The 11,259-nt window shown below is 42.7% G+C and overlaps 1 long non-coding RNA gene and 1 other non-coding gene across 2 annotated transcripts; both read right to left on the bottom strand.

The window, feature by feature from the left end:
• Positions 1 to 340: 340 nt before the first annotated feature.
• Positions 341 to 8,317, bottom strand: LOC103170118. Its single transcript, XR_485980.3, has 3 exons — positions 8,026 to 8,317; positions 7,253 to 7,336; positions 341 to 485 (listed from the first exon to the last, which is right to left on the bottom strand). It is a non-coding gene; the product is annotated as an uncharacterized LOC103170118 (long non-coding RNA).
• Positions 5,779 to 5,917, bottom strand: LOC114812989. The gene has a single exon (XR_003760602.1). It is a non-coding gene; the product is annotated as a small nucleolar RNA SNORA7 (small nucleolar RNA).
• Positions 8,318 to 11,259: the final 2,942 nt, after the last annotated feature.

Here is an 11,259-nt window from a genome sequence, read left to right as displayed (position 1 = left end):
GTGAGGTGAATATCCAGTACTGAATAGGCAGGGAATGTGTCCACTGATTCTCTTGTACTCTTCCACGTCCTTAGCACAGTGCTCTGTGCCCAGCAAGTGTTCAATAAATAGCATTGATTGATTGATGGTTTAAGCAAATGACACCTTCAAAACCTGTCTTTTCTCTCAGTAGCATGGGAACTGTTTGGAGATTCAGTTATGCTTAAACCCATTTACCATCATCTACCATCGTCTATCGGGACCCAGTTGTAATGGTCTAGAACCTCTCTGAACTAGTTTTATCACCCTTGCCAGAGAGTAGGGTAATTTTTCCAGTTCAATTTCCAGTGGACTTCATAAGTCTGTGATTGTATATTTGTTTTTAATTATTTGTTCCAAAATCGGGCCCTCAGAGAAGACCCATGTTATGAAAGCAGAGTTATTTTTCCACACTGCTTCCCATCCAAGGGAGAACTGGAGTCACGTGACAGAAAATGCTTGGGTATCTGCAAAAAAAAAAGGAAAAGATTTCCCAATATTTCCTAACTGCATAAATTCATACAGTTAAAAGAAGCATGACTGCAATGTAATTTGACTATTGAAACGAGCTGAGCCGAAGACATCTGCTCAATTGGAGAGCCAAAAAAAAATAGAAGCAACTTTCCTTGGGTCATGATGACTCCGTTAAAAATGATTATACTAAGAGGGTTGTAAAACTGGCCAAAGAAGTGATAACATTAGCTCTTCCGGGCTATTGCACAACCCATTTATACCTTTAATGATTCTCATGTTTTCCAAACCTTTGTACAATTAATATGGCTTAATAGATATGGAAATGTTCATAGGACATTTATCCAGCAAAATGAAATATTTTTAATAGCGGCAAGTATAAAACTTTAAGCAAATGAGTTTCCCAGATGATAACATTCTGTTCGTCAAAGTAGATATTTTCAGAATGTGCACATTAGAGTTTTGACTGCAGATATCACCTTTAATGTACGCTTCGCTGGTTGCTGGGGGCTGAAAAAAAATCATTACTAATTGATATGCCTTAATGGCCTGAGAGCTTTCAGAGTTGGATGAGCCCAAGAGAAATGCTGAGAGGTAGATATTTGATTCTAATTATGCCTGAGTAGGTACAAGCGGAAAGTAGACCCTTCATGACAGTTATATCATTGTCAAATTGCTATACCTCAGATTTTCTACTAATTTGACACTATTATGAAACACTGCTTCACTGAATCCTTGAAAGGATAAAGGATTAAAAAAAAGAAAAGATGGTCTTTGGTATCTCTATGTGCTCAGGGGTCCACTGTTTAAAAAGAAAAACAGATTGGAGTCCATAAATGCCATTAATTAACTTTCCTCTCCATCACATATTATCCTGTCCTTCGCTGGAGAAAGTTTCAGGAAACTTCCAATGTCTAGAAGCTGCCATTTGAATTCTGCATGTTGTTGAGAGAACTGAGCGTCCTCAGTTTTGGGTAGGCTGTTTGACATTTCTGAGGATTGCCGTTTGGTACTGCTTATAGTCGTGTGATTGTCAAAGCCATAGGCAGATGTTCATGCATAAGGACAAAAACGTATTAAGGTTATTTGTTTGTAATAGAGGTACCTACTGACCTGTAAAATGATTGCACTTACTAGGAAAAAAGACAAAATTAGGATGATTTGAAAACAAAAAATTGTTTTAAGGGTATACTTATTTCTTATTTGCTGGCAAATGCCCTATGGGATGAAAGTTTTTAAACAGCTCTCTGACTCCTGAGAAAGTCAGCAATCCTAAAATCAAACATCCAGTTGGCTCTCAAAAACTGCATTTTAAATGAGTTGTTAAGTCAGAACCCATTTCCCCTTAAGGAAAATGTTATAAATGAGGGATTAGGTTCCAAACCAACCAAGCTGGAACCCTGATTTTTATCAACAGAATGAAGAGTTATCTACATTTATCAATCAGGTAGAGCGATATAGGTTCATTAGTATATGTATACTGAGGGTGAGAGGTTCTCCCACAGAGGAGCAACTCTGACTTTATTGGGTGGGAAATAGATGGGTGAAGCTCCCCTGCTATTCAAGGCATGTTTCCACCCTCCAGCCCCCCTTAAAAATCTAAAGTTTGCCTCCCCATTCCCCAGTGGTGCCCTTGCCCCGCTCCTGGTGGCAGAAAGTAGGCTAGTGTGGTAAAGTTGGAATAATCAATGTGTTGCAAAGCTGTAGCGGACATTTGGAAACATCATAAGTAACATGCATCTTATCTCGAAATCTCTTACGTCGAGACCAGCCTGTAACGGTGAAAGGAAGGGTGAATTGAGGCAATATTTTCGTGGGGTGTCAAGGCTTGGGACAAATAGAGTAGTCTCTCAGTTTGAGGATACATCTTCTTCAGTATTAGGATTCAGGACAGTTCAAAACCTGAATGTGTGATAAATCGAAACTGTTTTTCCTTTTCTTTTTTTCTTTTGGTTCTTTGAAGCTTTTCTTAACCCATTTCAATTGAACACACAATCTCTTATCATCACACCAATTCCTGCATGCTGATTCCCTGTAGGAATCGGTTCTCTTATCCCATAAAACTGAGTATATGAAGACATGGCAAGGTGAGGTGATGGAGTCTGGGTTCACTGACACTGTCCTCTCCTGCTTCCCCTTCTGTCTCTCTAGCCACTCATTCTCAGTTTCTTTTGGGGGATCCTTTTCTTCCTCCCACCGCCTAGCTCTGGGAGTCCCTCAAGGTTCAGCGGGTGTCCTTCTATTCTCAAGCTACACCCATTCCCTTGGAGAAATCATTTGCTCTCGTGGCCTCAACTACCATCTCTTTGCAGATGATTCCTGAATCTCCAACTGCAGCTCTGTTCTCTCTCCTTTGCAGTCTCACATTTCCTCTTGCCTTCAGGTCATCTCTACTTGGAGGTCTTACTGAAACATCAACCTTAACATATCCAGAAGAGAACATTCACATCTTCCCACCCAAACACTATCCTCCTCTTGATTTTCTCATCCATGTAGACAGCATTCCCTGTCTCATAAGCCTACATAACCTTGGCATCATTCTCAACTCAAGTCTTTTGTTTAACCTACATATAATAATAATAACGTTGGTATTTGTTAAGCTCTTACTATGTGCCAAGCACTGTTCTAAGCACTGAGGTAGATATAAGTGATCAGGTTGTCCTACGTAGGGCTCACAGTCTTCATCCCCATTTTACACATGAGGGAACTGAGGCACAGAGAAGTGAAGCGACTTGCCCAAAGTCACAAAGCTGACAAGTGACGGAGCTAGAATTAGAACCCATGATCTCTGAGTCCCACGCCTGGAAATCATTTTCCTTTAAGCCACAGTTTTGTCCAAAAATTACAAATGCACAAAAAAATGCAAAGATGGGGTTGAGGAGGAATCACGCAAAATGGATCTTGCTACCTGAACCTTTTAAGGGTATTGTAGGTCTCTGTAAGACCACTTAAAGAGAAGGAAATGCAGGGAAGGCTGTCTGTGAAAATGTCTCGGGTATCTGTTGCTTAAGCAGTGCACTACTGTGACTTACCTCTTGACCACCATATTTGACCAACTAGGTAGAGCCTGAGCCTGAGAGTCAGAATAACTTGGGTTCTCATCTCAGCTCTGCCACTCGTCTGCTGTGTGACCTTTGGTGAATCACTTCACTTCTCTGGGCTTTAGTGACCTTATTCATTCATTCGGTGGTATTTATTGGGCACCTACTATGTGCAGAACACTGTATTAAGTGCTTGGGAGAGCAAAATACAATGATAAATGGACACATTCCCTTCCCACGATGGTCATTAAGGTCTACAGTGAGGGGGACAGGTATCATTACGGATAAATAAATCACAGATATGAACCTAAGTGCTGTGGGGCTGGGAGCGGGGAGGAACCAAGGGAGCAAGTCAGGGCAACGCAGAAAGGAGTGAGTGAGGAGGAAAGGGGGTGCTTAGTTAGGGAAGGCCTCTTGGACCTTATCTGCAAAAAGGGAATTAAGACTGTGAGCCCCATTTAGAGCATGAACAGGGGGCATAGTTCTTAACAAATACCAGTAGGAATAAAAAAATACACAAGCGTGTCTGTTAGACTCTGCAGACCCAGGAGTCAAGTGAGAGATCAGGAAACATAAAAAGAAAGGGCGAGACCCATTTCAGTCCTTATTTATGACTTTGGGGAACTTTTTCTCCCTTTCTCATATGTTTAAATTCTAGCTGTCAGAGTCCATGTTTGCCCTTAGGTGAAACTGAAGACAAAGTGATGGTCTTCTTTGGAGGCCATTCTAATAGGCACATCTCTCCCGCTCCAGACTCTAAGCTCACTGTGGGCAGGAAATGTGTCTAACAGTGTGGGAGAGGGGAATATGACGGATATGACTGAATTGTATCTAACTCAGCATTTAAAATAGTGCTTGGCACATAGTAAATACTTACTATGTGCCAAGCACTATTTTAAATATATATATATGATTAATTTATCTCCACTGTTGTTATGGTATTTAATTATAATGTTGGTATTTGTTAAGCGCTTACTATGTGCCAAGCACTGTTCTAAGCACTGGGGTAGACACAAGGTAATCGGGTTGGCCCATGTAGGGCTCACAGTCTTCATCCCCATTTTACAGATGAGGAAACTGAGGCACAGAGAAGTTAAGTGACTTGCCCAAGGTCACACAGCTGACAAGCGGCGGAGCCGGGATTAGAACCCAGCACCTCTGACTCCCAAGCCCAGGCTCTTTCCACTGAGCCATGCTGTGACATGCTTATTATGTGCGAGGCAATGTACTAAGCACTGGGATAGATACAAGGTAATCAGATAGGCCCCATCCATATTCTACATGGGGCTCATAGTCTTAATCCCCGTTTCACAGATGGGGTAACTGAAGCCTAGAGAAGGGAAGTGACTTGCTCAAGGTCACACGACAGACAAGTGGTGGATCCGAGATTAGAACCCAGGTCCTCTGATTCCTAGGCTCTTGCTCTTGCCACTAGGCCACACTGCTTCTCTGTAGAATTGGTATCAGACACGTGAGTGCACTGTCCGTTCTCCAGGGCTTTAACCACTCAGAATGCAATCTCAACAGCCCCCTTCATCGGCACAGGGAGTTAACGCAGTAAGTGAGTCTAGGCAGTGGAGTTTCCTCAATGTCATTTCAATGGAAATGGTTGAAATAGGCCAAGGCAAAAATCACTTGAAAACCAATTTTTCTGTTTTTACCTTTTGAGAGCGTGCAGCAGATTTTTCACAGAACTCTGGGTTTAGCACACTCACATTTGACCTTAAGCAGTTTCACGCTCCCTTCCACTCACTGCAGGCAATAAACTATCAAATTTGTTTGGAATCTATTTGGGATGGAACTCGTTCTCGGCCACCGAATAAATCCACGGGGAAAAAAATAATAAGACCACTGTACTGGTCTGAGCTGAAAAGTTTAAAGGAAGGATTCGAAAAAAACACTGGGAATTGAAAACACGTGATTTGTGAACGTCAAGTGATAATGATGGGATACAAGTCATATTTGTTATTCTCCTCACCCCCAACCCTCATTACTTATGTACATATCTTTAGATTATTTTCTGTCTTGTTTTATGCTGTTGAATTGTCTCCGACCCATAGAGAGTTCACGGACACCTGTCTCCCAAAACTCCCCACCTCCATCTGCAGTCATTCTGGTAGTGTATCTATACAGTTCTCTCGGTAAAATTACAGAAGTGGCTTGCCATTATCTTCTGCTGCACAGTAAACGTGAGTCTCTGCCCTTGACTCTCTCCCATGTTGATGCTGCCCAGCACAAATGAGATTTAATTTGTAGCAGATTACCATCCACTCACTAGTCACTGCCCAAGCTAGGAATGGAATGAGTATGCCTCTGCTTCACTGTCCCTCCCTTAGCCGAGACTGGTAGAATACTGGAAACTCTCCAGATGCCAATCCTGAGAGGGGCAGATTATTTATTACAAATTGCTTGTTCATATTAACGTCTGTCTCCTCTCTAGACTGTAAACTTACTTTGGACAGGGACCGTGTCTGCTCATTCTTTCTCCCAAGGCTTAGAACTCTGCACATAGTAAGTGCTCAATAAATTAATTCAATCGTATTTACTGAGTGCTGTGTGGAGAGCACTGTGCGAAGTGCTTGGGAGAGTACAGTACTACAATAAATGGACACGTTCCCTACCCATAATGACCTTACAGTTTAGAGGATTGACTGATTGATTGGTATTTGATATTCTGCTTTAATGCCAGAAGCTTCTTCCCATTTTGTTCTGTTTGCAACTTGGACTTGGAAAGGTTTCATCACTAGAAACTTTCTCTCCAGGACCATGGTGAAGAATTAAGGGGCAGAGGGAGAGAGGAGAAACGATTGAGGAAAACAATAGGAGGAAGAATAGGGAGAGGAGAAGAAGAGCTGGAAAGGAGGGAACAGAGACCAAGAAAGGGGACGGGAGAGAGAGTAGAAATAGAAAAGAGTGACAAGAAAGAGAGCATAAAGGGTGAGAGAAGGGTATTAAGAGAACGAAGCAATGGTTACGAGGGAATAGAAGAGAGACCGAAGGACCTCTAAGTGTTCGGCAAAGCCACTACAAAGAAACTGCAAAGCAAAACTCTAAAAAGCTCTGGAAACCTTTCACCCTTTTATCACACAATAACCTCAAAAAAAGTTTAGCACTTCAAACACCTTCTTCTTCAACATCAAACACCATATTCAATCCACAACCAGTTCTCTAGCCTGCACTCTTTGCAACCTCTGGTAACACCTTGCACTAAAGAAGTCCCTGATAATATGGCAAATGAATCCACCACCTTAGCAATCAAGGCCTGGTCACAACTTGGACTCAGTTTCAACCCCTGATCACCTCACTTATCTCCAGGGTACTGAGCACAGAAAACCAATTCGCAACTACTATTCTACCTTGGAAAAAAAATGGTGGTTAAACAACCCTGGTCTTTAAAAATATCTCTGTGCTAAGTGCGTGTCATAAATGAGATGACAGAGAAGCAGGTGCTAGTAGAAAGTACGTACCCAGGGGGACTTGGAGTTGGTGGTGAATGAGGGCAAGGGCAACCGTAAAACTGGGCGTTTTTATCGTTCTGACACCCCAAAAAGTTAGAAGGCCTTAGCGTAAGAAGCTCCATTAAGAAAAACTTGGAAGATGAGGAGTGAATTATAAGCAGGTAGGGAGAAGGCTTCCATCACAAAGTTGAGTCCCTAAAACCATGGTCTTAACCTTAAGATTTACCACACCACGGAAAAATAATTAATCCACTCTTTTCTCACCAATTCTGACATCGTGGCTGGCTGGGTGATCACCTGATGAGGTGATGGGTGAAAAATGGCGGATCCATTGAGAAGCAGCATGGCCTAGTGGAAAAAGCATGGTCCTAGATGTCAGAGCACCTGGGTTCTAATCCTAGCTCTGTCAGGTGCATGCTCTGTGACCATGGGCAACCTACTTCTCTGTGCTTCAGTTTTCTCAACTGTCAAATGTTAAACTGTTAAATGCCCTTTTCCCCCTACTTAGACTTTAAGTTCCATGTAGGTCAGAAACTGTATCCAACTTGATTACCTTGTATCTACCCCAGCACTTAAAAGAGAGTTGGACACATAGTGAGCACTTAGAAATATGATCATTCTAATACTTCTACTCTGACACAGCTTAGACACTCAGCTGTGGCCACTTAAGCTATAAATGGGTCTGAGAAAGGTGAAATAACAGAGAATCACATGCTTACTATGTGCAAAGCACTGTACTGACCACTTGAGAGAGTACAGTATTGGAGAAGTATTAGCACTGTGGCATTTGCTAAGCGCTTACTGTGTGTCAAATACTGCCCTAAGTGCTGGGATAGCTACATGTTAATTGAGTTGGACACAATCCCTATCCCTCATGGGTGTAAGGGAGAGGGAGAACAGGTATTTAATCCCCATTTTAAAGATGAGGAAAAGGAGACATTAAAAACTTCAGTGATGCGCCCAAGGTCACAGCACAGGCAAGTGACAGAGTCAGAATGAGATCCCAGGTCTCCTGCCTCCCAGCCCAGTGGTCTTACCTCTTGGCCACTCTGTTCCTCTAGCGGTGCAAGCAGTGCATAAAACCGGACAGAAACCTACTGGGACCTCCGGATATGGTATTCTGAATCAGCCCCCGAGTGCCTTTATCCTGGAATCAAGTGTATCACCTTGGATCTAGCTACGTCTGTGGTAGATATCTCCCCTTCTACACTGTCACAGAGGAATTACCATCATCCTCTCCATTTGTTCAACGGGCTTTTCTCTCAATCTCTACTGCTTTCCTCGGCCTTTGGGTTCTTTCTAATAGAGCTCTGTTGTATCCAAGGCAATTGCTATGGTTACCAGGAAGCTAATGTTTTGTGGAGGTTCTAGAAGGTATAAATGTAGATGGCTGCTTCTGTTGCATTTAGGATAAACACCACAGGTGTCTGCACCAATCCCTCAGGCTGCAACTCTCTAAGCAATTTTTTTGTTTTTTGTAGCATTTTTGAGCCCTTACTATGTGCCAGGCACTGTACTAAGCCCTGAGGTAGATACAATAGAGAAGCAGCATGGCCTAGTGGATAGAACACAGGCCTAGGAATCAAAAGGATTTGGATAATAATAATGCTGGTATTTGTTAAGCGCTTACTATGTGCAAAGCACTGTTCTAAGCGCTGGGGGATACAAGGTGATAAGGTTGTCCCACGTGAGGCTCACAGTCTTCATACTAATCTCAGCTCTGCCCCTTGTCTGCTGAATGTCCTTAGGTAAGTCACTTCACTTCTCTGTGCCTCAGTTACCTCATCTATAAAATGGGGATTAAGACTGTGAACCCTATGTGGAACAGGAAGTGAGTCCAACTCAATTACCGTGTATCAACCCCAGCACTTAGAACAGTGCCTGGCACATAATAAGCACTTAATAAATACCATTAAAAAATACAAGCCAATCAGGATGGACACATTCTCTGTCCAACATCGAGCTCACAGTCTTAATACCCATTTTCCGGTTGAGGTAATTGAGGCCCAGAGAAGCAAAGTGACTTTTCCAAGTTCAGCCAAGAGGCAGAGCCGGGGATGGAACCCAGTCACGTCCTAACGCTGAGCCTGTGCTCTATCCCCTAGCCTATCCTGCTTCTCAAGTTTGCATGGTATGGCTGGAAGGCAATCCGTGGTATTTACTGATCACTTACTGTGTGTAGAGTACGACACAGAGTTCTTGGGAGAGTACGACATAACAGAGTTGATGGACACGTTCCCTCCCCATAATGATGTACACCACCTTCTGTGGCTTTCCCAAAATGCATATTGTCCTGAAAGGCTACTCCTCACATCGCAGGGTTTAAGCTAATTGAAGCGAGCGACTCTACCTGGTTTTCCAGATGCATTATGTGAGGAGCACTTGACTTAAAGGCTGACGAAGGTGGGGTGTTCTCTTGAGCCCGTGTCAAGGTCATCATTTTTCTTTGATCTATAAAGCAGGCGTTCCTCTGCCCTTTTATTCTTTAGGCCAAACTAGAAGTTTAGAAGCGGAGCCCTGTGGAGTTGACTTTTAAAAAGACCGAGAGAAGCATTATTAAAACGTCAGCGAATCTCAAAGAAGTTTGGAGGACAGGACCTTTGATCATCAAAGGACTTGACAGAATTTAACTAATCTTCACAACACTCCCATGAGATGACAGTTATGGCAGCCAGACAGAGGGCAAAGCCAGGTGAATTTCGTCCAGTACTCAGAGAAGCAAGGCAGAATCAGAGCAAGGATCTTCAACCCTGAACCCTCTGTGGACCCTTCAAAACCATACTAGATTGCATGTACGTCACCAGAGAAGTAGCCTGGCCTAGTGGATAGAGTACGGGCCTGGGAGTCAGAAGGACTTGGATTCTAAATCCAGATTTGCCACTTGTCTTCTGGGTGACTTTGGGCAACTCACTTAACTTTCCTGGGCCTCAGTTACCTCATCTATAAAATGGGGATCTAGTACAAATATCCTAAAAGAAAAAAGGTTCAAGTGCAAAGATCATGTCTGTTTAGCTATAAGATCATTCAGGGCAGGGAACACTGAACCAAATCTATTATAGTGTATGCTCCCAAGTGCTTGGAACGGTGCTTTGCACACAAAAAACGTGCAAATATATGATTCAAATATAAGTAAATATGATTGAGCTGTGAGCACTGTTCTTCCATTACCATCTCAACATGGGTGATAAGTGTTCTTTCTTACAGGTGAAGATAAGGCATATTGCACAAGAATTACATAATTCATGTCTTTCTAAAATTATTTTAATCATTTTCTTGGTTATCTCTAGATACACATTTAAGGTCAGGCTTAACAATCCAAGTATTTGGGGGAATTATTCAGATAAATCGAGACAATGAAACCAAAGCAGTTTTTTCACGCAGGTTTCTGGATATTTCAGGCAAAGATATGATAGTGCCTCGACCTTCTGTTTCTTGGTTAGAGGGGACTGGGACTATGCCATATCTCATTTCAAGATCTCAGATAAAGAATTGTAGGTTTGCTTCTAAAAGACAAAACTGAGAGAAGATCTTATGGTACTCAGCTGTTTTAACCACTCCTTCAGAAGACCAGTGAAAGACATCTGGTTGCGGGGGCTTTTCTCCTTTTTCCTTCATTATCGATGTTATTTATTGAGCACTTACTATGTGCAGAGCACTGTACTAAGCGCTTGGTAGTACACTACACTACGCTGTTGTACACTACACCAGAATCGGTAGACCCATTCCCTGCTCTTTGGGTGGGGGAATTAACCAGAACGCACTGAGGCTGCTGCTAATAATAATGGTGGTATTTGTGAAGCGCTTACTATGTGCAAAGTACTTTTCTAAGCACTGGGGGGATGCAAGCTGATCACGATGTCCCACGTGGGGCTCACAGTTTTAATCCCCATTTTACGGATGAGATAGCTGAGGCACAGAGAAGTTAAGTGACTTGCCCAAAGTCACACAGCTGGCAAGCGGCGGAGCTGGGATTAGAACCCATGACCTCTGACTCCCAAGCCCGCGCTCTTTCCACTGAGCCACGTTGCTGATGGTGAGTTCCTCTCTGTGCATGTGAAAATTCCGAAAAGATTGATGTGGAATCAAAACACCATCTCTCACTGTTTACAAAGCAATCAATCAAAGCAACAGGGGGGGATAAACACTAAAACCACTTTAGTAGGAAGAAGGGCAAAGAGGCATTGTGTAAGAATTAGTGCTTAGGTTATTAGGGTATTTATGTGCATTGAGGACTGAGCTCCTTGTGGGAAAGGAATATGTCCGTTATATTG

The sequence above is a fragment of the Ornithorhynchus anatinus genome, chromosome 6, assembly GCF_004115215.2.
Source record: "Ornithorhynchus anatinus isolate Pmale09 chromosome 6, mOrnAna1.pri.v4, whole genome shotgun sequence".
NCBI lineage: Eukaryota > Metazoa > Chordata > Mammalia > Monotremata > Ornithorhynchidae > Ornithorhynchus > Ornithorhynchus anatinus.
This window is presented reverse-complemented; position numbering and strand designations above follow the sequence as displayed.